The sequence below is a fragment of the Erinaceus europaeus genome, chromosome 10, assembly GCF_950295315.1.
Source record: "Erinaceus europaeus chromosome 10, mEriEur2.1, whole genome shotgun sequence".
Taxonomy (NCBI): Eukaryota; Metazoa; Chordata; class Mammalia; order Eulipotyphla; family Erinaceidae; genus Erinaceus; species Erinaceus europaeus.
The window spans coordinates 101,990,447-102,015,263 of record NC_080171.1 but is presented as its reverse complement, the minus strand read 5'-3'; the positions used below and the strand labels follow the sequence as shown (position 1 = coordinate 102,015,263).

Sequence of the window (24,817 nt, the reverse complement as noted above, 5' to 3'; positions counted from 1 at the left end):
AGTGAGCACAAGTTTGCCTTTCCTGTGTGAGTGAGCCTGGAATGGAAGCACTGGGCCCATGGGCAGTGGACCTTCAGCTTGAGTAGACTGGATACTCTTTCTCACAGTGCTCTCTCGATCCCACTCCTGCCTTCATATGCTCCCCAGCTCGAGACAGTGTTTAGTCTTCTTCACTTTGACTCTTCTAGAGTCACTGTGGTCTTCTCTCTCCTGAAGGGTCATGAATTTGAACACCTTTTCCCTTTTTAGAAGATTTGTTGCATATGAAAAAGGAGGAAGGGTAGTCCGGGAGGTGGCACAGTGGATAAAACGTTGGTATCTCAAGCATGAGGTCTTGAGTTCTATCCCCGGCAGCACATGTACCAGAGTGATATCTGATTCTTTCTCTCTCTCTCTGTCTCTCTCTCCTATCCCTCTCATAAATAAATAAATAAATAAAAATTAAAAAAAGAAAGAAAAAGGAGGAAAGGAGGGAGGGGGGAGAGAGAGAGAGAGAGAGAGAGAGAGAAAGTTAAAGCATAATTTGGGTATATGTGGTGCCAGAGATTGAACTGGGAACTTCAAGCGTGCAAGACTGAAGCTCTACCAGTTGAGTCATTTCCCCAACCTCAGTTGAACACCTTTTCGTGCTCCTGCTGGTTGTCTGGATATTTGTTTAGAAGTCCTTTATTTAATCCAACTATTTCTTCCTGAATTTCTCTAGAGTTGTTTATTTATTTATATATTTTTCCTTATTTAAAATGCCAATGGGGCAGCCTGGGAGATGGCACAGTAGCTAAAACACTGGACTTAGAAGTCTGAGGTCGAGTTAGATCCCCAAGCCTCATATGTGCCAGAGGATGCTCTGGTTTTCCCTCTCTGTGTATGTCTCTCTCTCCCTGTCTCTCATGTTAATAAAGAAATCTTTAAAAAATAAATAAAATACCAAGCTGGGGGCTGGGGAGATGGCTTAGCAGTAGGGTGTCTGCCTAACATGTGCAAGGCCTCCCTGCAGTGGGCATCTCTCCGAAAAGGCTCCCTCTCAGCCTTCTCTTCTGAAAAAACCCACAGGCTGTTCAAAGACCTGCAAGGCTCCCCGTTGTCCTAGTTCAAAGATGGATTTCTGAGGTCTCTGCTGCCTCAGCCTCAGCAACAAACACCTCTCCCTACCACCTGAACATTTACCTCTCTCCTGCCAGGAGCCTTTGTGCTTGGTTAGGCTGACTTCCAGCCCCCAGCCCCCAACCCCCAGCCTCCAGCTTCCAGCCCCTAGCCATCAGCCTCCAGCCCCCAGCCCCCAGCCCCCAGCCCCCAACCCCCAGCCTCCAGCTTCCAGCCCCTAGCCATCAGCCTCCAGCCCCCAGCCCCCAGCCCCCAGCCCCCAACCCCCAGCCTCCAGCTTCCAGCCCCTAGCCATCAGCCTCCAGCCCCTAGCCCCCAGCCCCTGGCCTCCAGCCTCCAGCAAAGTCCCTGTGGCTTCCACTGGAATTCTTGATTGCTCAAGACTGGTCTTGCCTATTCCCTGACTTTCAGGCAGCCTCCTCCAGTGTCCTCAGTCCCCATCTGCCACTCCAGCCCCACCTCATCCCAGGGGCCCCCACTGCACTGCTGGGACTTTCCCATCTAACTCTGTTGAGGGTCATGGTTTTTTTTTTTTTTTTCTTCCTGGTGCAGGGACCTCACATACACTTGATTTCATTGCTTGCCTGCCAAAGTCATTATTCCTTTTTATTTCTGAGAAATAGAGTGTGTATGTGTGTGGGGGGGAGAGACTAGGGCACCAGAGCTCCCCCCAGAGTTGTGACACCGCCATGTGGTGCTGGTGTTCCAACCCCAGCAGCACACCTGGCAGCACACCCTACCTACCAGGTGAGTCATCGCCCAGCCCTTTCCCCACCGCTTCTCTCCAGACCCTACCCAGGTTTGGTGAGTGACTTACTCACTGGAACTTGTGCAACATTTTCTGCACTGATGCTGAAAGGCAGAGAGAGCCCAAGGTTACATAGTCCACAGCTGTGGCCCCAGTTTTTCCTGCTTACCCACACGGAGCATGGAGGAAACTTTTCTTTGACTAACAGGGGCCAGACCCACCTTTTCCTGGAAGACTCTTAGGACTAATCTAGTTTGAATTTGGTGGTTGCTCACTTGGTAGAGCACACACTTTGCCATGCTTGAACACCCAGGTTCAAGCCTCTGGCACCACCTGGGAACACCCTGTATACACCTGGAGAAGCTTCCTGAGTGGTGGAGCTGTGCTGTGGAGCTGTGCTGTGGAGCTGTGCTGTGGTCTCCCTTCTCTCTGTCTCTATCTGAAATTAAGAGAAGAAAAAGAGAGAGGGTCCCTAGAGAGTAGTGGAATTACACAGGTCTGAAGCCACAGATCTAAAAACAAAACAAGACAGGAGTCAGGCAGTAACGCAGCGGGTTAAGTGCAGGTGGGCAAAGCACAAGGACCAGCATAAGGATCCCGGCTTGAGCCCCCGGTTCGAGCCCCCGGCTCACCACCTGCAGGAGAGTCGCTTCACAGGCAGTGAAGCAGGTCTGCAGGTGTCTATCTTTCTCTCCCCCTCTGTCTTCCCCTCCTCTCTCCATTTCTCTCTGTCCTACCCAACAACGACGACATCAATAACAACAACAATAACTACAACAACAATTTTTTTTAAAAAAGGGCAACAAAAGGGAAAATAAATAAATAAATTATTAACAAAAGTTAAAAAAAATACAAGAGAACAAACAAGTTCAATTCTTTAGTGCTTCCAATGAGAAACCTAAGAAAATCAAAGAGGGGCCAGGGACTGTCTGGAGTCATGTGGTAAACCAGAAGGCTCAGGATGGGGTGTAGACAGGCAGTGTTCTTTCCCATGTCCCTAGCTCCTGGGGGGCAGAGGGGGAGGTGCTGGGTTCTCCTCACTCTGATGAGCGCCTCTGGAGGTGGGGGTGCTGATTTTCCTAGCTGGAGGCAAACAGCAGACAGATGACAAAGACTCTCCTTGTTCTTCTGAGCCTATGTAGATTCCCAGGCATGTATTGAATTCCTGTCTAGGGGAAGGTTGGAGAGGACCAGAACATTCTGGAATAAAGATCAGGGACTCTCAAAGTGAGGCAGGAAGGAGCAATCACAGCTGAGAATTCCAGCTGCCTGGAGAATACCAACTAATGTCTGATCCTTAAGGTCTGAAAGGCTGAGGGGAGTGGGGGGATGTGGCACCAACAATCAACACTTCGCTTCACTTGTTCTGGCAAACTTGTGAGAATCTACATGGTGCGGCTGGTGGTGGCGCACTTGGTTGAGCACACATTATGGTGCACAAGGACCCAAGTTCAAGCCCTTGGTCAGAAGGAAGTTTCAGGAGTAGTGAGGCAGTGCTGCAAATGTCTCTCTCCCTCTCTATTTTCCCTTTATCTCTCAAGTTCTCTCTGTCTCCATCAAAAAGTGTGTGTGTGGGGGATCCATTGGAAATGATAGATTCCTTGTGCAGGTATGGAGCCCCAGTGATAACCCTGGTGGCAATAATAAAAATAAACTAAAATCTACATTGTTAATGACATGGGGGTATAAGAAATAACACAGGCAGGGAGTCAGGCAGTAGCGCACCAGGTTAAGCACAGGTGGCACAAAGCACAAGGACTGGCGTAAAGATCCCAGTTCGAGCTCCCAGCTCCCCACCTGCAGGGGAGTCGCTTCACAGGCTGTGAAGCAGGTCTGCAGGTGTCTTTCTTTCTCTCCCCCTCTCTGTCTTCCCCTCCTCTCTCCATTTCTCTCTGTCCTATCCAACAATGACGACATCAATAATAACTACAACAATAAAACAACAAGGGAAACAAAAGGGAATAAATAAATAAATAAATATTTAAAAAAAGAAAGAACACAGGGAAGGGGCTTTGTAGTACAAGGCATACAAGAGGGAGATCTTGGGTTCATTCTGGACACTGTATAAAAAAAAGACAAAAACCAGTGGCCAGGCAGTGGTGCAATTGGTTAAGCACACACATTACAGTGTTCAATGACACAGGTTCAAGCCCCTGGTCCTCATATGCAAGGGGAAAGCTTCACAAGTAGTGAAGCTGCAGGTGTCTCTCTATCTCTTTCCCACTTTATCTTCCCCTCCACTCTCAATTTCTTTTTGTCTCTACCCAATAATAAGTAAGTAAAAATTATTTTTTTTAAAAAAAGAATACAGAGACAATCCAGGGAGACTTACCCAGTTTTTAAATGGCTGAGTTGCATACAATATCACCATTGGGTATGGACACTGGCACAATCCACCAACCTTATTCATATTTTCCAGGTTTTTATTTTTTAAAGATGTATTCATTTATGTATTACGAGAGAGAGAAGGAGAGAGGCCATAATAGCACTGCTCAGCTCTGGCACACAATGGTGCCAGGCATTGAACCTATAACCTCTGGAGTCTCAGACAAGCATGTTTTGCACTGCTCTTGACTGGCTGAGCTCTCTCTCTAGGCCCAGTCTGTTTATTTTTTAATATTTATTTATTCATTCAGTGCACTGCTCAGTTCTGGCTTATGGTGGTGTCAGGAACTGAAACTGGGACCTTGGAGCCTCAGGCATGAGGACCTGTTACGTAAACATCTGTGTGTATTATCTCCCTGGCCCCTCAATCTAAAGAAGAAGAAGAAGAAAAATAAATAACTCAGACTTGAATGTATTTCATCGTAGTCAAGACACAGAGCACGTCTGCCCAGATTCCAGGAGCCTTCCTGTCTTTTCATGGCCACACCCATGCACCCCCCACACACACACACACAGCCCACCCAGGTACCTGGCCACCTGTCCTCTCCTCCCTTGCTAAGCTTTGTTATTCCAGAGTCTGTAAACTTTCATGGGAAACTTTCTCTTTGGCAGCTACCCCTTCTGAGTCAGCACCATGTCTCTGTGGCCTCATGGTCACAGCATCTGCTGGGCCCATTTCATAGTTGGATAAACTGAGCCCCTAAAATGCAGGATCAGAAGTCTAGGCAACCGCAGCAGGAAGTGTTCCCTCAAGGGGCAGAAAGCAGGGAGGGATGGGAGGTGCTGAAGCCCTGGGACTGTGGAACAACAGAGCCCCAAACCTTCCCCTAAGCCTGGCTTAGACACAGCTTGCTCTGTCTGGTTGTTGTTGGTGGAGGTGTGTGTGTGTGTGTGTGTGTGTGTGTGTTGGGATCTCTTCCCTACACAGAGAGATCTGTGTCTGGGGACCTCTGGGTGTGCTGATGTGAAGTCATGCATGGACAACCTGAAGCCCCCACTCCCTGAACCACAGGGTCTCCCTAGAAAAAAAAGGGGGGCAGGATCGCACCCTGCAAATCCTCAAGGATGCAAGGAGGTGATGTGTGAGGAGCAGTCAGCAAAGTGAGAGGCTCCCAGAGAGCCCCCAGCACACACCACCCCGCCTGCCTGCCTGCCTGCCTGCCTGCCTGCCTGCGGCCCCATTTGGCAATGAATTATGTATGGCCTTCTGGCAGTCGGCTCACTGGGGCTGCGCCCCTCCCAGCTCCTCCTGGGCTGTGTTCTCCACTGAGGGGCATGTTGCTCCCTGGGGGGAAGTGGGGGCTGGAAAGCAGCGTTCTTTGTCCCTCTTGCAGTGGCCTGACCAGCTGCTTCTATCCCCCACCTCTGTGCCCAGAATGCCCATTTCACAGGCCTGAGGCTCGAGTCTGGAGCGACACAGGGGATAAGGCCTGTGTCATGGGCCTCATCAGTAATTCTAGCCTGTGCTAGAGGGTGGGGGGTACACTGTGGGAGTCACACAGCTTCTCAGTGACTGGGTGCAGCTTCTGGGCAGGAGATTTGAGCCCAAAGGCCCCCAGTCACCATCTCTATGTGGAAGAAAGAGGGAATACGAAAAGAGGAGACACCCAACCCCACCCAGATGGGTAAGCTGAGTCCAAGTCAGGCTGAGTTAAGGCTCAGGGGGGCTTTGTCTCTCTCAGATGGGCTTTATTGAGTCTTAAGGGAGGAAGGCAAGAAGGAAGGAAGGAAGGAAGGGAGGGAGGGAGGGAGGGAGGGAGGGAGGGAGGGAGGGAGGGGAGAGACAGACAGAAAGAAAGAAATTCACTAATCAGATAGAGCGAAAACCAGAGCATCATTTTGGCACATTCTATGCCAGGGATTGAACTCAGGACAGCAGGCCTGAGAGTCTAAAGCTCTACCCAAGCACTACCTCCTGGGCTGCTTATTGGGCCTTTTGGATATGCCAGGTATATTTAACACAGCAGTGGTTCATCTCAGCAAGCATTGGAGTGCCCACCTGCATATGGGCACAGCTGCTGCCAGGTGCCCATGAACCCCAGCCTCTGGTTAACAGTAGAGCGCTTCAGTCTGTAGACCCCAGGTGCTGTCTCCACTGCCCCACAGTTCCCAACAGTGAGTCCACAGAGGCAGGGTCAGGGTCACATGGTCTGCTGCAGGCCCGAGGTGGCAGGTGTGTGTCTGGGTGTGCAGCATGGGCTTGGCTGCCCAGAGTGGCTTCTGTCCAGCTCCAGGTGGGAGTGAAGGGCGTGGGGCAGCAGGGAGGAAACCCGTGCAGAATGAACCAGGCTCTGCCAAAGGCTCTGCCAGGCTGGCCCCTCCAATCCATCTTGCAAAGGCTTCATCCCAGTGTGTCCTTTCCCCGAGCCCAGAACCTTCATTGTCCTCTCTACCTGGCATTTGAAAGTCCTTCTCACCTGGTCCCTCTGCCAACCCAGCCTGCCTCTCCTTTCCTTCCAGCTTTTGTCCCCAGCAACTTCCTGTGTGTGGAGTGACCTCCAAGGCAAACCTGGAGTCCAGCACCCAACATCACTGGAGGTGACCGTGACTTTTTGGCTTCATCTGCACCCTGGGTGTGGAGTTAGTTGGACCTGCTACCAACATTTCTTGGGACAAACCCCGGCTCCCAGGAGACCCTTCCTCAGTGGCTCCCCCCTCTTTCTTTCTTTCTTTCTTTCTTTCTTTCTTTCTTTCTTTCTTTCTTTCTTTCTTTCTTTCTTTCTTTCTTTTTTGCCTCCAGGGTTATTGCTGGGGCTCAGTGCCTGCATCATGAATCCACTGCCTCTGGAGGCCATTTTCTCCCCTTTTGTTGCTCTTGTTGTGGTTATTATTGTTATTGATGTCGTTCGTTGTTGGATAAGACAGAGAGAAATGGAGAGAGGAGGGGAAGACAGAGAGGGGGAGAGAAAGACAGACACCTGCAGACCTGCTTCCCCGCCTGTGAAGCGACTCCCCTGCAGATGGGGAGTCAGGGGCTCCAGCCAGGATCCTTACGCAGGTCCTTGCGCTTAGTGCCACATGTGCTTAACCCACTGCGCCACCGCCTGACCCCTCCATCTCTCTTTCTGCCCTCACACCTCTGCTATTCAGCCTGGCAAAGCTGCTCTGGTTCTCTGAGATCTCCCCTCACCCTGGTACCTCCCATGTGGTGCTGGGTTCAAACCTGGGCTGAGCACAGGGACAGGCACACATTCTACCCTGTGAAATAGTTCTATGACCCTGTTCTCACTCTGAGATCTTTTTATGTATGGATTCTGCTGCCTAAACACTTTTTCTACTCCTCCCAACCTTAACTCTTATTCATCCTCCAGGACAACCTCCTCCAGGAAGCCTTCTTGGATTTTCAGCCTTGACTCCTAGAGACCCTGCGTTCCTTATATCTTCATTAGACCCACTTCAAAGCAAATCTGACTTCTCAGTTCTGTCTAGCCTATGGCTTCTGTCTCCCACAGACAGGCCTGGGCTATGTACACCTAGATGCTCTAGAAAGCCCAGAGGGAAGAAGTGGGAAGTGGTAGAGGAACACTTGTTGAGCATCTTTTAAAAATAGATTTACCCCAGCATGCTTCACTCCAGACTGTGTCCAGAGACTTCAGGTGTGGAACAACAACCCTTCAGCTTCATCACTTGGGTGAGACCTTTCCTTTCATAGTATTCTCTAATTCCATCCCAGGTGGTTCACTGCCTAACAAAGTCCCAAAACCTCTCTCCATATAGACCAGGTTCCAGGAGATAGAGCATATGTTCACAGGTATCCATAAACTAGGGCAAATATATACCTGAAAGCAGTAGTACACTAGAGTCTGCAGTCAGTACCCCCCAATACTTCATCTCCACTATTCCAACCTTTGGGTCCATGATTCCTCAACAATTTGTTTGGCTTTGTATGTTAACTCTCTTTTCAGACACCAGGTTCCAGATGCCATCAGGATACCGGCCAGGCTTCCCTGGACTGAAGACCCCACCAATGTGTCCTGGAGCTCAACTTCCCCAGAGACAGACTGGGAGTATGGATCGACCAGTCAACGCCCATGTTCATTGGGGAAGCAATTACAGAAGCCAGACCTCCCACCTTCTGCAACCCACAGAGACCCTGGGTCCATGCTCCCAGAGGGATAGAGAATGGGAAAGCTATTGGGGAGGGGAGGGGATATGGAGATTGGGTGGCAGGAACTGTGTGGAGTTGTACCACCCCCCATCCTATGATTTTGTTAATGTCTCTTTTCTTAAATAAATTAATTAATTTAAAAAAAGAAAAGAAAAAAATAGATTTATTGGGAATTGGGCAGTAGTGCAGCGGGTTAAGTGCATGTGGCACAAAGCGCAAGGACCAGCAAGCATAGGGATCCGGGTTCTAGCCCCCAGCTCCCCGCCTGCAGGGGAAGTCGCTTCACAGGTGGTGAAGCAGGTCTGCAGGTGTCTATCTTTCTCTCCCCCTCTCTGTCTTCCCCTCCTCTCTCCATTTCTCTCTGTCCTATGTAACATTGACGGCAACAGTAATAACTACAACAATAAAAACAACAAGGGCAACAAGAGGGAAAATAAATAAAAGCAGAAGTCGGGCAGTAGCGCAGCGGGTTAAGTGCAGGTGATGCAAAGCACAAGGACCGGTGTAAGAATCCTGGTTCGAGCCCCCAGCTCCCCACCTGCAGGGGAGTCGCTTCACAGGCGGTGAAACAGGTCTGCAGGTGTCTATCTTTCTCTCCCCCTCTGTCTTCCCCTCCTCTCTTCATTTCTCTCTGTCCTATCCAACAATGATGACAACAATAAAACAAGAGCAACAAAAGGGAATAAGTAAATTAATACTTTTTAAAAATTAATAAAAAAGCATATATATATATGTATATATATATATATATATATATATATATATATATATATGTATATTTGGGAGTCAGGCGGTGGTGCAGCGGGTTAAGCCCGGTTGCGGGAAGCACAAGGACCGACATAAGGATCCTGGTTCAAGCCCCCGGCTCCCCACTAGCAGGGAGGTCCCTTCACAGGTGGTGAAGCAGGTCTGCAGGTGTCTATCTTCTCTCCCCCTCTCTGTCTTCCCCTCCTCTCTCCATTTCTTTCTGTCCTATCCAACAACGACGACATCAACAACAACAATAATAACTACAACAATAAAAAACAAGGGCAACAAAAGGGAAAATAAATAAATATTTTTTAAAAGTTTAAAAATGTACCAGAGTAATGTTTGGTTCTTTCTCTCTCCTCCTATCTTTCTCATTATAAATAAATAAACTATTTTTAAAATATTTTTTAAAGTTAAAAAATATTTATTTATTGCACAGAGACAGGGAATTTTCATGGGAGAGAGGAGATAGAGAGGGAGAGGGACAGAGAGACACCTATAACTGCCTCACCTCTTGTGAAGCTTTCTCCCTGCAGGTGGGGACCAGAGGCTTGATCCTGGGTCTTTGAACATTGTGACCAGTGCTCAACTGGATTCACCACCACCACCCAGCCCCACTTACTGAGCTTATACTTTGTGCCAACAGAGTAGCACAACAGCCCTATAAGATTCTGGACTGCTAGGTCTCTCTGCTGCAGAGTTCAAATTCAGCCGCACCTGGCCACACCCTGACGGCCTGGGTCGCTCCTTTAATGCTTTTTTTTTTTTTTTTTTTTTTGCCTCTAGGGTTATTGCTGGGGCTTGGTACCTGCAAAATGGATCCACTGCTCCTGTGGCCATTTTTTCTCTTTTCTTTTTATTTATTTATTTATTTTTGGATAGGACAGGGCAGAGAGAAATTCAGAGGGGAGGGGGAAGATAGAGAGGGAGAGAGAAAGAAAGATAGACACCTGGGGGGCTGGGCGGTACGGCAACAGGTTAAACACATATGTCACAAAGGACCAGTGTAAGGATTCTGGTTCCGGCCCCCAGCTTCCCACCTGCAGGGAGATTGCTTCACAGGCGGTGAAACAGGTCTGCAGGTGTCTGTCTTTCTCTCCCCCTCTCTATCTTCCCCTCCTCTCTCAATTTCTCTCTGTCCTATCCAGCAATGGCAACAATAATAACAACAACAAGGGCAACAAGGTGGGAAAAAATGGCCTCTAGGAGCAGTGGATTCATAGTGCAGGCACCCAGCCCCAGTGATAACCCTGAATGCCAAGAAAAAAAAAGAAAGAAAAGAAAGACAGACCTGCAGACCTGCTTCACTGCTTGTGAAGTGACCCCCCTGTAGGTGGGGAGCTGGGGACTCAAACCGGGATCCTTGTGCAGGTCCTTGCACTTCGCGCTATGTGTGCTTAACCTGGTGCGCCACAGCCTAGCCCCCTAACATGCTTTTTTAAAGAATATTTATTTAATTATTTATATATTTGAGAGGAGGAGGAAAGAAGACGCAGAACATCGCTTTGGCATATGCAGTGCTGGGGATTGAACTTGGGACCTTATGCTTGAGAATCTAATGTTTTGTCCATTGCACAACCACCAGGGCTGTTTGCTCCTTTAATCTGTGTACAGGGCACAGTCCTGGACCCTACCCTACATCCATGTATGGACAAAAGAAACCGAACACGTAAAGTGCTCCTCTTAGCTCCTGGTGTACCACAAGCATTGAATATTCCTCTTACTGGTGATTACTGGACTCTGGAGGCAGCCTCCATGGCTTTAAATCCAAACTCCTCCATTTCCTGCCTCTGTGACTTTGAGCAAGTTACTCAACCTCTCTGGGCTTCAGTTTTCTCATGTGTGAAATGAGGCAAATCATAGGTTCATTCTCTCTGATAGAGCTGTTGAAAAGATTCAATAGATGGACTGGGAATCTGTCCAGAGTTTGCACAGGGAAAAGCGTGTTTGGACAGGGAAAGGGGTGAGAAAATTCTGGTTCTTGAATTTATTTACTTATTTGCTTAGTACCTTATTCGTTATTTAGTAATCATTTAAAAAAAGATTTTATTTATTTATGAGCAAGGAGGAGAGAGAAAGAACCAGACATCTCTCTGGCATATGTGCTGCCAGGGATCAAACTCGAGACCTCATGCTTGAGAGTCCAAAGCTTTATCACTGCACCACCTCCTGGACCACATTTAGTAGTCATTTTAAAATTCATTTACTACTAACATTATTTTAATTTTATTTTTAAGAAAGCACTGCTCAGTTTTAGCTTATGGTGGTACTGGGGATTGAACCTGGGCCCCCAGAGCCTCAAGCATTTAAAAGTCTTTTGTATATGTATTATGCTGTCTCCCCAGCCCACACACTCTTTTTATGGCTGCCTCAGGTCCCTCCCCACAACTGGAAGAGCTTCCAGAGTGGCTGGTGTGAGCTGGAACAGGTCTTAAAACTGGTCAAAGTCATTTCCCACAGGCAGCATCTCCTGCAAACCACTTTCTCTCTCCTTCAGAGGGTCAGAGTTCTTCCTTGTCCCCCTCCTGAGTCCCTCCTTTACTGGCACCTCCCAGTTCTCATTCAGGCCCTGTGGAAAGACAAGGGACCAGAACTTCCCAGTTCAGTGTGGAATCCAGCCAGGGGAGACAGCCCTGACTCCTGGAGAGGGTTCCAACCTCTTCAACAAAGGCAAAGCCACCTTTGTTCTGAGGGTTTCTGGGCTGCCTGCTCCCCGGTGGGGCGGGTATGCTGGGGGTTGGCAGGGAAGAGAGGGAAGGAGCCCTGTAAGAGTCTAGGAGGGCAGGGGTAGGCAGCACAGGGCCCTGAGCAGCCCGAGAGGGGAAGGGGTGTGGGAATTGTGGGGCACTGGCCGGCAGGCCAGGCTGGGAAACGGAGCCTGGGGAGGCTGGGGAGCCACTGTGGAGGGAGACCTCATACCAGACACTGTCTAGACACAGCAATTATTGTCAGCTTGGAACACCCAGGCTCTGCCGGTTCAGCTGAAAGGGAGCTTAACAAAAAGCCCAGAGAGGAAGAAAGCAGGAGGAAAGCGCCCGTGGAGGAGCGGCTCCACGTCTGCGGCACTCTCTCTCAGCCTGTTACCCCCCTTTGTGCTCCGCCAGTGTGAAAGAGGAGTCTGCTCCAGCCAGCCTGGGCTGCTGTGCTGGCCACAGGAAGGCCAAGGAAGGAGCCTTGAACCCAATGGAGGACAATGGGGAAGGGGATTCTGAATTCGCCTGCTGTGGAGCCCAGGGTCAGTTACAAATTCCTAGAAGCTTTGGCTTTCTCTTCTGCAAAATAGGAACATACCACCACCTGGTCTGCAGTGAAAGGTGGCAAATCTTACCCTTTTCCATCTGGGAGTAATGCTGGCACATGCTCAATTATACATGTAGAAGGGGGCACTTCAGGCCTGAGACAGGCCACTTCCTCCTCCTCCTCTTCATCATCATCCCATGATTCTCATGCCTGCCTAAGTCCACTGCTCCCAGTGGACCAGCACACCCCCTTTTAAAAAATTACAGGAAGAGAAAGAGAGAATAGATGCCACAGCACCATTGCACCATCCAGGGAGTTCCCCTTGGTGCTGGGCATGGTGCTCCCATATGATGGCAGACTGGAAGCCGGGTACAGTATATGCTCTCTCTACCTGCTAGGTCACTTCTGCTCAGGGCCTTACCCTCATCTTCGTCTGTTGTCTGCCTCTGCCTCTGCCACTGTTATTCCCATTTTGAAGACACAGCTGAGTCTGCAGAGGCCAGAGTCTCTGGCCGGAGTTCATAGCCAGGTAGAAAGCAGTTTGGATTCAGGTCTGTCCCTTGGTCTGAAGTGTGGCTTTCTGGTGTCTAGCCATCTGGGGGTGTGAAGGGACAGTGTGAATGACAGGTAAAGGGGACAGTCACAGGCTCATATGGCACAGGGCTGTGCAGGCCCAAGTGTTCAGAGCTGCAGGCAGTCAGTCCTCCCCATGCCACCCTACACCACCACCCCCAAATTGGCTGAGCTATAGGGCCCTGGTATTAAGACAGCTCTAAACTAAGCATCTGGGGGCTCAGAGGCTGGCCCCAGTTTCCATGGCAACGGGCATGGGAGCATGGGGGCCAGAGGGGGTGCCAGATATCCAGAACAACAACTGGAGTCCCCTCCATTCACCACCCAACCAGGCTGGTCTGGCCTAGGCAAGCCACTCCCTGAGGGTTTGGAGTAGTCTCCTAGGTCCTTCCTCAATTAGAGTACAGGCGCAGACAACACACACCCTCACTCACACACTGTCTCAGAGTCCAGCCCGACATGGCCCCATCATGCAGTGTCCCCTCCAGCCTTAGACTAGGGGCTGGTGCAGTAAGAACCCAGCCCGCAGTGTTCTGCAGGGGAGCTCACCTTTCCCTCCTGCTAAGCCCAGGCTTCCCCAGCTTCACAGGGACTACAGGGCTCATGCCCTTTCACCCTCCCACTCAGAGCCTCCCATCAACAGGCTTCACCTTTCTTTCTGGAAGATTCCGGCACAACTACAGGCAGTTCCCTTTGCCCTTCTCTCTGTCCCTTTGTTCAAGGTGCTCCCTCCACCTGGACCCAATGCTTGATCTCCCCCTCCCTGTGGCTGACTGCCACCTGGGGACAGTGCCAGCCTCCCCGTCACACAAGCCAGAGCCTGGCACCTCCCTGATACCTCCTTGGCCTCCTCCACCCTTCATCCCATGATGCCAATTTCTGTGCTCAGCACCACCCAAGTTACTTTGAAGGCCAGTCTCCTGGGGTATCAAAGGCCACCGCCTTGGCCAGGCTGCCATCACTCTCCTGGGAGCCACTATTGTCCCCTGGAGTCCTGAGGTAGTTTTGCATGTCTCTGCTCTGTGACATTGGCCATCTCTTCTCACACACACCCACTCACTACACACATATATTCTGACTCTAACAGCTACTAGTGAACTACTCTGGATCCAAGGCTGTGTTTTGGGGGGGTGGGAGGTGGGGGAGTTCCTGTGACCCCCTGCAGAGGTCAGGCCCCAGCCCAGCCCTCCCCACCTGTGCCCCCTTCCCATTATTTCATGCACTGTATGGTGTGGGCAGCTGCTGGACTGAGCTTCATGCATGTCTGTCTTGTTTGGCCTGGAGTCCCCCAGACCTCCTGTCTAGTTTGGTTTTTAACCTTTTTCCACCCTGAGGCAGGGGAAGGGGAGACCCCACTCTCCACAGAGACCTTGGGGTTTCCCAGCCCCCTCCTCTAGTGTCAACACACAGCAAGGACATGCTTGCTGATTTTATGTCCCTGCGCCAGAGAGGGGCTCCAGGGCAGGGCTGCAGCTGCTGCACGCCCTCCCCCACCCCCACCCCCACCCCCAGCCCTGGAGTGTTCAGACCATCAGCTCAGAAGGGGGATGGTCAAAGTGGGGGGGCTCAGAAGGAGCGTCCCACAGATCAGAGGGGGGAGGGGCTGGGGAATGTGGCAGTACCCCCTCCAAATCTATGCCCCCATACACACACCCGGAGACCCCTGCCAGCTGGCTTCCCTAGCTCCAAACAGGCCCGGCCTCTCCCTCCAAGACCACAGAGCCTGCCACTCTCCTCCCCTTCTCTCTCTCTCTGTTCTCCTTCCCCTGCCAGCTCTTCTGCTCGCCTCTCCTCTGCTCTTTTCTCTGAGTCCTTCTCCCTCGCCTCCTTCCTTTCTTCTTCCTGGGTTAAAAATAATCAACTTTCTGGGAAGCAGCAGCTCCTGCTGAGCCGCCCTCCCCACACTTGGGAGCCCCTGAGAATAGCTTTCTGCGGTTCTCAGCTCGAGCCCCTCCTCTCCCCGCGCCCTCCTCCCTTCCCTGCCAGCTGACTAATAAGCCCGGGCGGCAGCGGCAGTGCCAGCTCGGCTGGAAAAACTTTAACCGCTTCGTGCCCAGCCCAGCCGGCAAGCATTTCCCCGCAGCCAGTGGGCGAGGAAGGGCGGAGGGTTGCGGGCAGTCCCTGTGGCGGACCAGGCAAATTCAGGGCCCCGGAGTAGCAACTCGATTAATACCCGTGGAGGCAGGGACTGTTGCCTTCTGCACCAAACTCAGGGCTTGGGGGCAGGCACCCAGGATATGAGGGCCTGGGCACCTCGGGAAGAGGGTCAGGGCCTTACTGGCTAAAGTGTGGGCCAAGGGAAGGGGGGGGGCAGAAACTGCCCGGAGGACAGCTGCGGCTGCTGGGTCTTTTAGCTCCCATCTTGCAAAAGGAGAAACTGAGGCCCAGAGGTGGCAGCATGTTTCGGGGTTCCGCCTCGCATTTTTAAGGGAGTCCGACTTCTCTGGGGCCTGATCACCCGAGCCCCTCCACCTCAAGGTTTGGGTTTCTGCAGGTGGCTGAGGGATGGGGCGGGGCCACCAGGGTCAAAGGTGAAGAGGAGGAGAGAAAGGGACACTGCACACCAGCAGGTCCCGCAGGCCCCGCCCACTCGGCGCGGACCGGGCATTACCTCACCACGGCGCACGCCCATTGGCTGATTCTCCCGGAGGCCGTCCCAATGCGGTGGAGTCGGTTAACCCTTTCAGTCCTGCGGGGGTCCGCATGGTGGTGCTGTCTCCACTGCCCCCACACTGCCTGCGGGACCGCCGAGACGCGGGAAAACGAGCTTGGGGGGAGAGCCTAGTGGGGGACAGCATGATCCAAGCCCTCCCCCTCTAGGGGGCTGTGTGACCTTGGGCAACCGGCTTCACCTCGCTGAGCCTCCTCCGCGTGTTTGCTCAGCTGTAAAAAGAAGTGAGTGATGTAACTCTTGCCCTTTTGGATTCCTTCCCCAGTGCTTGCCAATTGCCGGGCACACGTGGGATCCTTGTTCCACACTGCCTCCTCACTGGAAAAGATAGTTATGAGGATGGAGTTTCAGAAGACGAATCGAGCAAACAGCAGCCCTAGGAGCGGCCTCCCAAGGTCACACAGCAAGAAAGTCAGAGCTGGGGTTAGTCCCCCAAGTCTGGACTAGCTTGGACTCCTGCTCCGTGCAAGATGGCCATTGAGTGGGGGTTGTGGGAGAGAAGAGGGATGCTTCTAGGAGCTAGGAGGAAAAGGATTCACATCTCCTGTCTGAATAAAACCATTGACAGATGGGCTGCGGAGACAGTATAATGGCTACGCAAAAGACTTTCATTCCAGAGATTCTTCTGAAGTCCCAGGTTCAATCCCCAGCATCATCACAAACCAGCAGTGATCTGGCTTCTTTCTCTTTCATTCCCTCTCCCTCTTCTCCCTCCACCCCCCCCCCCACCGCCCCAATTAATATATCTATATTAGTGACAAGCCAGGGAGGGAGAAAGGTAGTCCTAAGAGCAGACAGGGAAGGTTCCCAGGAAGAGGATGAGCTGGAGTTAAACATGCATTTTAAGAGTCTGGAGAATCCCAGGCAGAAGCAGAAGGGCTGGAAGGAGTGCAATGAGGTGCAGAATTGGGGTCAGGAGGCTCTGAAGTCTAGAGGTTCCCTACAGTCAATGTTCCCCCACCCCCATCCCATGTGAGACTTAGGGCATGGCATGTGGGCAGCACTGGGGGGGGGGGTGGAGACAGAAGTGCAAGCAGAGGCCACATACCTCGTGTCTTAGTATTTACAAGTTATAAATCAAGTTAACAAACAGCTAAATAAAATATGTTCTGTCCCTCTGCCTTGACAAATACTCCTTCCAAAGGACAAATACACCTGGAAGACTGGGCTTGTTTTTCTCCAGACTTCCAGACTTCCAGGGTCTGCACAAGGAGCACTACCCCCCCACACACACACACACACACACTTTGGCTCTGCAAGGTCCCCTTTTTTTCCTATCCAGGTTTTCCACACAGGTTTTCTATGTGTTCAGGTGTGGACATTCAACCTTGTGTGCAAGAATTGTGCATACCACCCAGTTACCTTGGGGTGGTATGTCTGGAAGGATGGCTGAGGACATTGAGGAGGGCACTCCAGGGTCCCAGATCATGGGCAAATAGGTGGTGATGGGGGGGTGTTGGGTTCCTATTAAGCATGTCCTCATGCCCCAGGTAGAGGGTGCAGATGTGGGGAGGGCCGGAGACTGCTCTCTAAAGCCTGAGACTCAGGTTGGATGGGGTTCCTGATCCCCACTTGAGGCTATGCACCCCTACTCTGGCCAGACTCCTCCCCAGCCCCCAGTTCCACGCTGACCTGACAAACTTTCCACCTAAGAAGTCAGCAGCTCTCCCTTGTCCCCCTTGCCACTGCCAAGTAATTAAGGGATGGTTCCAGCCTTTCCAGCCCCTTCCCTGGCTCCCACTGTCAGCCACCCCCACCCCCACCCCCATCCCCACATCCATTGTCTGCCCTTGGTTAGCCAGAAAGCTGACTCTGTAAGGCAAACCTGACTCCTTTCTTCCTTCCCTGGGAGCCCCTCCGCTCCAGACTCTCTGGGTTCTCCAGCTCCGTGGCTGCCAGGCTCTTGCTAGCTCACTCCCAACATCCTGTCCCCTCCTCTCCTCACCTCTGGTTCTGAACTCCAGCCACTTGGACCTCCTTTATAAAATCACATCTCCCCTCTCTGGCAGCTGCTGTGCTTGCAACCCTTCCAGTCCTGCCACGCTGGAATCTAAAGGCCCTTCCAGGGAAGCTATATATTCCGGGTTCTGCGTGCACATCTCTCTCTCTGCCCAGAACACTACTTTCTGTTCCTCAGTTCTTCAACATCAGAGTTCTGGCCCTGACCCCCACCACTGCCACCACTACCAGTAGAAACCATGCTGGAACGAGCCCGTTGGCTCTGGAGTCCCCCCTCTCAAGTGTGCTTCCCACGTGGACCCGCACACCAGCTGCACTGCTCCATCTTCAGTGTCAGCAGAGGACCTGGACCAGAGGAGGTGACACTGATGGTTCTCTGGACAGATGGGTCTGCACTGAACCAGAGACTGAGAATGGCAGCTAATATATATTAGGTGTTAAGGACCAAAGCCAGGGCTTTATCCATGCAAAGTGATTGCTCCACTACTGAGCTCCATCCCCAGGCCCACAACCACCTCTGAAAAAGGAGCTACCTTACTTCTCTCCCCATTCTAAGAATGAGGGCACTGAGGTAGAGAGGATTCAAAGGCCCTGGTTCACAGCTGGCAAGCAACAGACCTGGACTAGAACCTGGGACAGTTGGGTGGAGGGTAGATAGCATAATACTTATGCAAACAGACTCTCATGCCTGAGGCTCCAAAGTCCCAGGTTCAATCCCCCACACCACCATACCATTAGTCAGAGCTGAACAGTGCTTTGGTTAAAAAAAAAAAAAGAAAGAAAAGAACCTGGGACAGTTGAGTGTTTTTTGCTTTTGGTTTTTCTCTTCGTTTGTCACCAGGGTCCTTGCTGGGACTCTGTGGCTGCAAGACTTCATCATTCCTGGCCGCCATTTTTGTCTTCCCTCTAGATGGTTGGTATAGGACTGAGACACAGAAATGGAAAAAGAAGGGAAGACTGCACTACTGCTCATGTAGCTCCCCCTTTGCGGTGTTCCCATGTGGTGTCGGGGTGCTCGAACCCAGGTTCTCCTGCATGGTACAGAAATGCTGTGCTGGACAAGCCACCACCTCTTTCCCCTGCCCCTCCCAGGGAAGTTCAGTTTTATTGTATTTTCTATATATTTGTTAATGTTTGTGCTATCTTTATTTATTTGTTGGATAGAGACAGCCAGAAATCAAGAGGAAGGGGAAGATAGAGAGGGGAGAGACAGAGAGACATTTGCAGCCCTGCTTCACCACTTGCAGAGCTTTCTCCCTGCAGGTGGGGACTGGCGGCTTAAACCCGGGTTCTTGTGTACTGTGGTGTGTGCACTCAACCAGGTGTACCACCACCTGGCCCCTGGCAGTTGAGTTTTAAAATTCAACCACTTTGTCCTGTCAGACCCTGGGCCAGTACCTTGCAGTGAGTCTCGCCCTCTCTGGCTGAAACTTTGCTATGTATGCAACTTGGAGTTAACCAAAGTGGTGATGCCTGAGGCCCCTTCCAGTGTGGACGTGCTAGAGTCTCACGATCTTTCTTGAAAAGGGCCCTGTGTTGATCTACACTTGGGTAAGCACCTGCTTTTGGCTCCCTCCCCCAGGTCTCAGGTGCGGGCTTGGTGCCAAGGTTCTGTAAGTACACAAAGGACAGTTAAGTATGAGTCAGGCCAAACAGGCACTGGACACACCTGTGTCTTAGTGAACAAGAAAAAGGGAGGGGAGTAGGGTGGTGGGCCAGAGGCCTGATTTTCCACTCAGAGAAATGCAATTCTAAGGGCTTGGGAGGTAGCACAGTGGTTATGCAAGACAGTTCACAAGGCTCCAAGGTCCCAGGTTCAATCCCCAGCACCAGCATAAACATGAGCTGTACAGTGCTGTGGTTAAAAACAAAACAAAACAAAAGAATGAAAATTCTGGATACTCCATGAAGCAACCTCCCGGCTTAGGCCATCTGCCTCCCAGCCTGTTTCCTGCTTCATCTGGGAACTGCCAACCTGGTGGGGCTGTCACAGAACAACTGGCTCACATGGGTTGGGGTGGACAGCACACAGGAGCTGTGATGGATTTTTTTTTTTTTTTTTTTTTTTGTGATAACCAGGGTTATAGCTCAGGCTCAGGCTCAGTGCCAGCCCTACAAATCTACTGCTCCTGGTGGCCATTTTTTCCATTTTACTGGATAGGACAGAGAGAAACTCAGAGGGGAGGGAGAGATAGAGAAGCAGATCTGCAGATCTGCTTCACTACTTGTGAAGTGTCCCCCCCGGAAGGTGGGGAGCCAGGGGCTCGAACCTGAATCCTTGCACAGGTCTTTGTGCTTAGTACTATGTGTGCTTAACCGGGTGCACCACTCCACCTGGCCTCCAGTTCCCCTTTTTTTAACCAGGAGGTCCCAGTGGACAGGAGGCAGAGTCTATGACTTCTTCCCGTCAAATCAACCATGTGGCTCTAGATATCTCTATACAGGATGTTCCCAATCAGATTGGTGGACATCCCGAGTATCAGGCCAGGTAGCCAAATTGTGCTTTGTCATCATGGCCAGCCAGTGCTGGGTCCTCATCTCACAGGGTCCACGCAGACCCACTGGAATGGGGTGATGTGAGCCAGATGAGGCTCATACTGAACTTCAGGCAGAGACAAGAGGTAGAGGTCCAGAGGCCTGAGTCCTGGCCATGCAGGGAGCTGGGGTGGGGTTTTTGAAGTAGCACCGAGCTTGGGTCCCCACACACATCATTTCTGGGACTCTTCCCAACAGCCCATAGGGCTTGTACACATTTCACCGAGTAGAGCATGACTGGGTATGTAGGAGGCTCTGTGCAGGTCTGGAGACTTGCCGAGTCACAGTCAGAAGGAGTCTGGTTTTTGCTCAGAAGTAATCACTCTGATCCCCTGCTTTAGGCAAAGTGTCCCTAGTTGTGTTCACAGGCAAAATAAGGAAACTCATAAGGAAAGTGCTAGGCAGCCTGGGAAGGGGTGGGTGTGTGGTGCAGTGAGTAAGTGTTAGCTGCTCAAGCATGAGGTTCTGAGTTCCATCCCCAGCATCACACATGCTTTGTTTTGCTGGTTGACACTTTTAATCTCCTCTCTTTTCCTCTCCTCTCCTCTCCTTTGTTTTCCTGCTTGGCTCTCTCCTCTCCTCTCCTCTCCTCTCCTCTCCTCTCCTCTCCTCTCCTCCTTAATAAATAAATCTTTACAAAAATAGAAAAGTTCTTTTTCTTTTAAGATTTATTTGTGAAAACATCCTAGCACATGTTTTTAGGGGTTAAACTCAGGACTTTATGCTTGTGAGTCTAGTGCTTTGTCCACAGTGCCATCTCCCAGGCCACAAAAACATAGAAAAGTTCTTGAAGACTCTCTGGGGTACACATGTGGGTCCTATTATGGAAATACCCCCATCCTATTTCTTCTCCTGCTTTGGACTGCCTGGATTTACTTGGGTCTTACTGTCTAGACTGTAAACTCTAAGAAGTCCAATGCACAGGGACACTAGAGCACAGGATGGGTGCCTGCAAGCACTGAAGATGAAAGGTGGCAGGGTATGGCTGTCCCTGTACCCTCTGACCACTGGGATCATGTCTGGGCTCAGGTGAGTTGCTGGGCTTAAGACTCAAGGGCCAGCAAGGCTGAGGATGGGTGTTGGATGACCCCAGGGACAGCTTCTCTGCACCCCTCTCCACTAAGCACATCTGCCTTGATGACGGCAGGCAGCTGGGTGTCTTCACTCATCTGCCCAGCACCCCATGGGTTCCCCTGCTTCTGGTCTGTCAATGAAAAAAGCTTTTTTCTTGATTTGCAGTTTTTCTTTGGGGGGGGGGGGCAGTGTGTGCTAAATTCCAGGAGGCTATTTGAGATTCCAGTCTAGAAGCCCAGGCCACTATCTTCTGAAAGACTACCCTTGGAATAACGAAGCCTGACTACCTGTCTGGAGCCCCAACCAAACCCCTTCCACACACCTGTCATCAGGACTTGGCACAGTGTCAGGGACCCAGTCTGCAGTGATGGATGGGTCAGAACATTCACTTGGGGAGGGGCCTCACCTAGGGGAACTCACAAACTCAGCCCAGAAAGAATCAGATGGGGTGTGGATGTTCTTAATGGCACCCACTATGCCAGTTTCCGTGATCATCTAGCATCACCCCATTTCACAGATGACGTCACAGATCTGTCCCAATTGTCATCATCACTAAATAGCCCCTAGGCCCTGCACTGGGAGAGGAGTTGTGGCCTGGAATGGGGAGCAGCATTGCCCAAAGCCCTGGTAAATGTGACCTTTGGGCTAGAGGTCTGGGCCCACAGCAGCTCTAACAGGGACAAGGCCAGAAAGGGGGGCAGGACAAGACCTTGCTCCGGGGATCAGAGGTGGGACTGTGACCATGTGGATCATAGGAGGAGGTCAAGGGTCCAGGCACTGAGCAAGACCAGAAGGCAGGCACCATGGTGTATTGTAAGGGAGAGTGGAGATGCCTGCCTTCACTAGGGGGTGTGTAAAATATCATGAGAGGACTGGGGACCAAGATTAGAGTCAGCAGGAGTCTAGAAGGTGAGCAGAAGCAGTGTGGTCCTGACTCCACATGTGGTCTGTCTGTGAGTGTTTATTGTGTGAGCAGGGCTCTGGCACTGTATATAAACTCAGGTGTGTGTGTGTGTGTGTGTGTGTGTGTGTGTGTGTGTGTGGTCTGTGCACTGGGATATGTTGGTGCTAATGTGTTGTGTGGTGGATGTGATGTGGAGAAGCCATGCTGGTGTGGTGTGTGTGTGTGTGTGTGTGTGTGTGTATGTGTGTGTGTGTGTGTGTGTGTGTGTGTGTGTGTGTGTGTGTGTGTTTGAGTGTTGTGGGGTAGTGGTAACTGGGACACTCCCCAGGGGAAAGGGTGAGGAGAGCTGGGAGAAGGATGTGGGAGAGGAGGGGTGCTTCAGGGAGGAGGAGCAGGAGCAAAGGCCTCTAGGCTAGAAGAGGCTGCCAGGAGCTGTAGACACTTGAAAGAGTGAAGCTGGAAGGAGTAGGCAGAGGAAAAGTGGGAGGCTGCTGGGCAGAGTCCATCACTTTAGGTGGAGAAGGTGAGCAGGGGCCAGGCAGGGAGCTGTGTACTGTACACTACATTACACTACTATACATAAGGACCCAGGTTCAAGTCCTTGGGCCCCACATGCAGAGTGGTGAAGCAGGGCTGCAGGTGTCTGTCTCTCTCCCTCTCTATCCCTTCTTCCCCTCTCAATTTTTCTGTCTCTAACCAATGATAAATAAATTTAGGGAGTCGGGCAGTAGCACAGCGGGTTAAGCGCAGGTGGCGCAAAGTGTAAGGACTGGCATAAAGATCCTGGTTTGAGCCCCCAGTTTGAGCTAGCTCCCCACCTGCAGGCAGTGAAGCAGGTCTGCAAGTGTCTGTCTTTCTCTCCCACTCTCTGTCTTCCCCTCCTCTCTCCATTTCTCTCTGTCCTATCCAACGATGACATCAATAACAACAACAATAAAACAACAAGGACAACAAAAGGGAATAAACAAATAAATATTTAAATAAATTTAAATAAAAATAAGAGAGAGAGAGAGAGGGAGGGATATGGTGAGCACCACGTGAGAAGTCCAGGCCTAGGCTAGGGGGCAGAAACTGAATGGAGGTGGGGGGAAATGGAGAGGGAAGGGGAAGACAGGGGGAGAGAAAGATAGACACCTGCAGACCTGCTTCACCGCTTGTGAAATGACTCCCCTGCAGGTGGAAAGTCAGGGGCTTGGAACCGAGATCTTTATGCCAGTCCTTGCACTTTGCACCACCGGCATCTGCTGTGCTATGACCTGACTTCCTACATCCCATTTTTTAAAGAATCTTGTTATCCAAAAGTAAATACTCTCCCATAACAATATAAAAAAGTGATGCTCTCAACTGATTTCCACGGCAGGCTCGGTCTACCCATATCCTCACACTGTGGTGTCTTTCCTCATTTGAACCTCTAACCTCAGCAATTTCACATGATTCTTGAACCACATTGTCACAACTATTTGGTTCAGTTTTTTGTTTGTTTTTGCCTTTTTGTCTTGTCATTTCTGCGGCTTCACCACTCTGGGCTGACTTCTTTGGTCAGAAAGCACAAGGCGGGGCTGGCCTCACATGCTACAATGCACAAGGATGGGGGGAGGGAAGCTTCATTAGTGATGAAGCAGGTGTCACTTTCTATATATCTATCTCCTTCCCCCTCTCATTTTCTCTCTGTTCTATCAAGTAAATAAATAAAATTAAAAGTAAGAGCAAGCAAGACAGAAAGAAACTACAGCAGTAGGGCTGGGTTCAAACCTGGACTGCATATATGGGAAGACAGTAGTACACCCTTGGAGTGAGCTATTTTGCCAGCCCATTTATACCTGTTTTAAGATAAGAAGATTGGGGCCTGGCGGTGGCACATCTGGTTAAACGCACACGCTACAGTGGGCAAGGGCCCAGCTGGGCTCAAGCCTGTCCTCCCCACTTGCAGGGGAAAGCTTCATGAGGGGTGAAGCAGGGCTGCAGGTTTCTCTGTCTCTCTCTCCCTCTCTGTCTCCACCTCCCCTCTCATTTTCTCTCTGTCTCTATCCAATAATAAATAAATAAAATAAAAATAAGAAGATTGATCTGAAGTCCCTTGACCTAGCCAGAACTGAAATCCAAACGGTGGTCCTTCTAAACTCACCCTTTGTATGACGTGGGGCAGGCTTCCTAAGAATTTGGAACTTGGGGGCCCAGGAACTTGGCTCTTTGGAGCACCCGCTATGTGAATTTGGGCTAATCCCCTCCCTGGATTCACCCAGATGTGCCATCAACCACTGCCAGGGTTCAGGAAGCTTTATTGAGCTTCCATCAGAAAATGGTTGAGGAGCAAACTGGGAAGTTTAGAGAGTTTCAAGGATTTGCCCAAGGACAGGTACTCTGCACAATAGGTGAGTCTGGATTTGAACCAGGAGCCCCATGTTTCAACATAGTCACACACACACACACAATCACACACACACGTACTCAGCACAATAGGTGAGTCTGGATTTGAACCAGGAGCCCCAGGTTTCAATATAATCACACACACAGAGTCACACACACAGAGTCACACACACACACACACACACACAGAGTCACACACACACACACAGAGACACACACACAGAGTCACACACACACACACAGAGTCACACACACAGTCAAACACACACACAGAGTCACACACACACAGAGTCACACACACACACACAGAGTCACACACACAGAGTCAAACACACACACAGAGTCACACACACACACACAGAGTCACACACACACACACAGAGTCACACACACACACAGAGT

General features: G+C 50.9%; 2 long non-coding RNA genes across 3 annotated transcripts in view; both read left to right on the top strand.

The window, feature by feature from the left end:
• The window catches only part of LOC132540926 (uncharacterized), a 50,731-nt gene extending 42,344 nt beyond the window's left edge, over nucleotides 1-8,387 (top strand). The window contains exons 1-3 of one of the 2 annotated variants that reach the window (XR_009552122.1): nucleotides 4,442-4,759; nucleotides 6,695-6,772; nucleotides 8,140-8,387. This is a non-coding gene — a long non-coding RNA (uncharacterized LOC132540926). Of the gene's footprint in view, nucleotides 1-4,441; nucleotides 4,760-6,694; nucleotides 6,773-8,139 lie in introns of those variants that run through there. The other variant, XR_009552123.1, reaches the window with a different exon arrangement.
• The window catches only part of LOC132540925 (uncharacterized), a 578,575-nt gene that overhangs the window by 121,761 nt on the left and 431,997 nt on the right, over nucleotides 1-24,817 (top strand). The gene's annotated exons all lie outside the window — the stretch shown is intronic.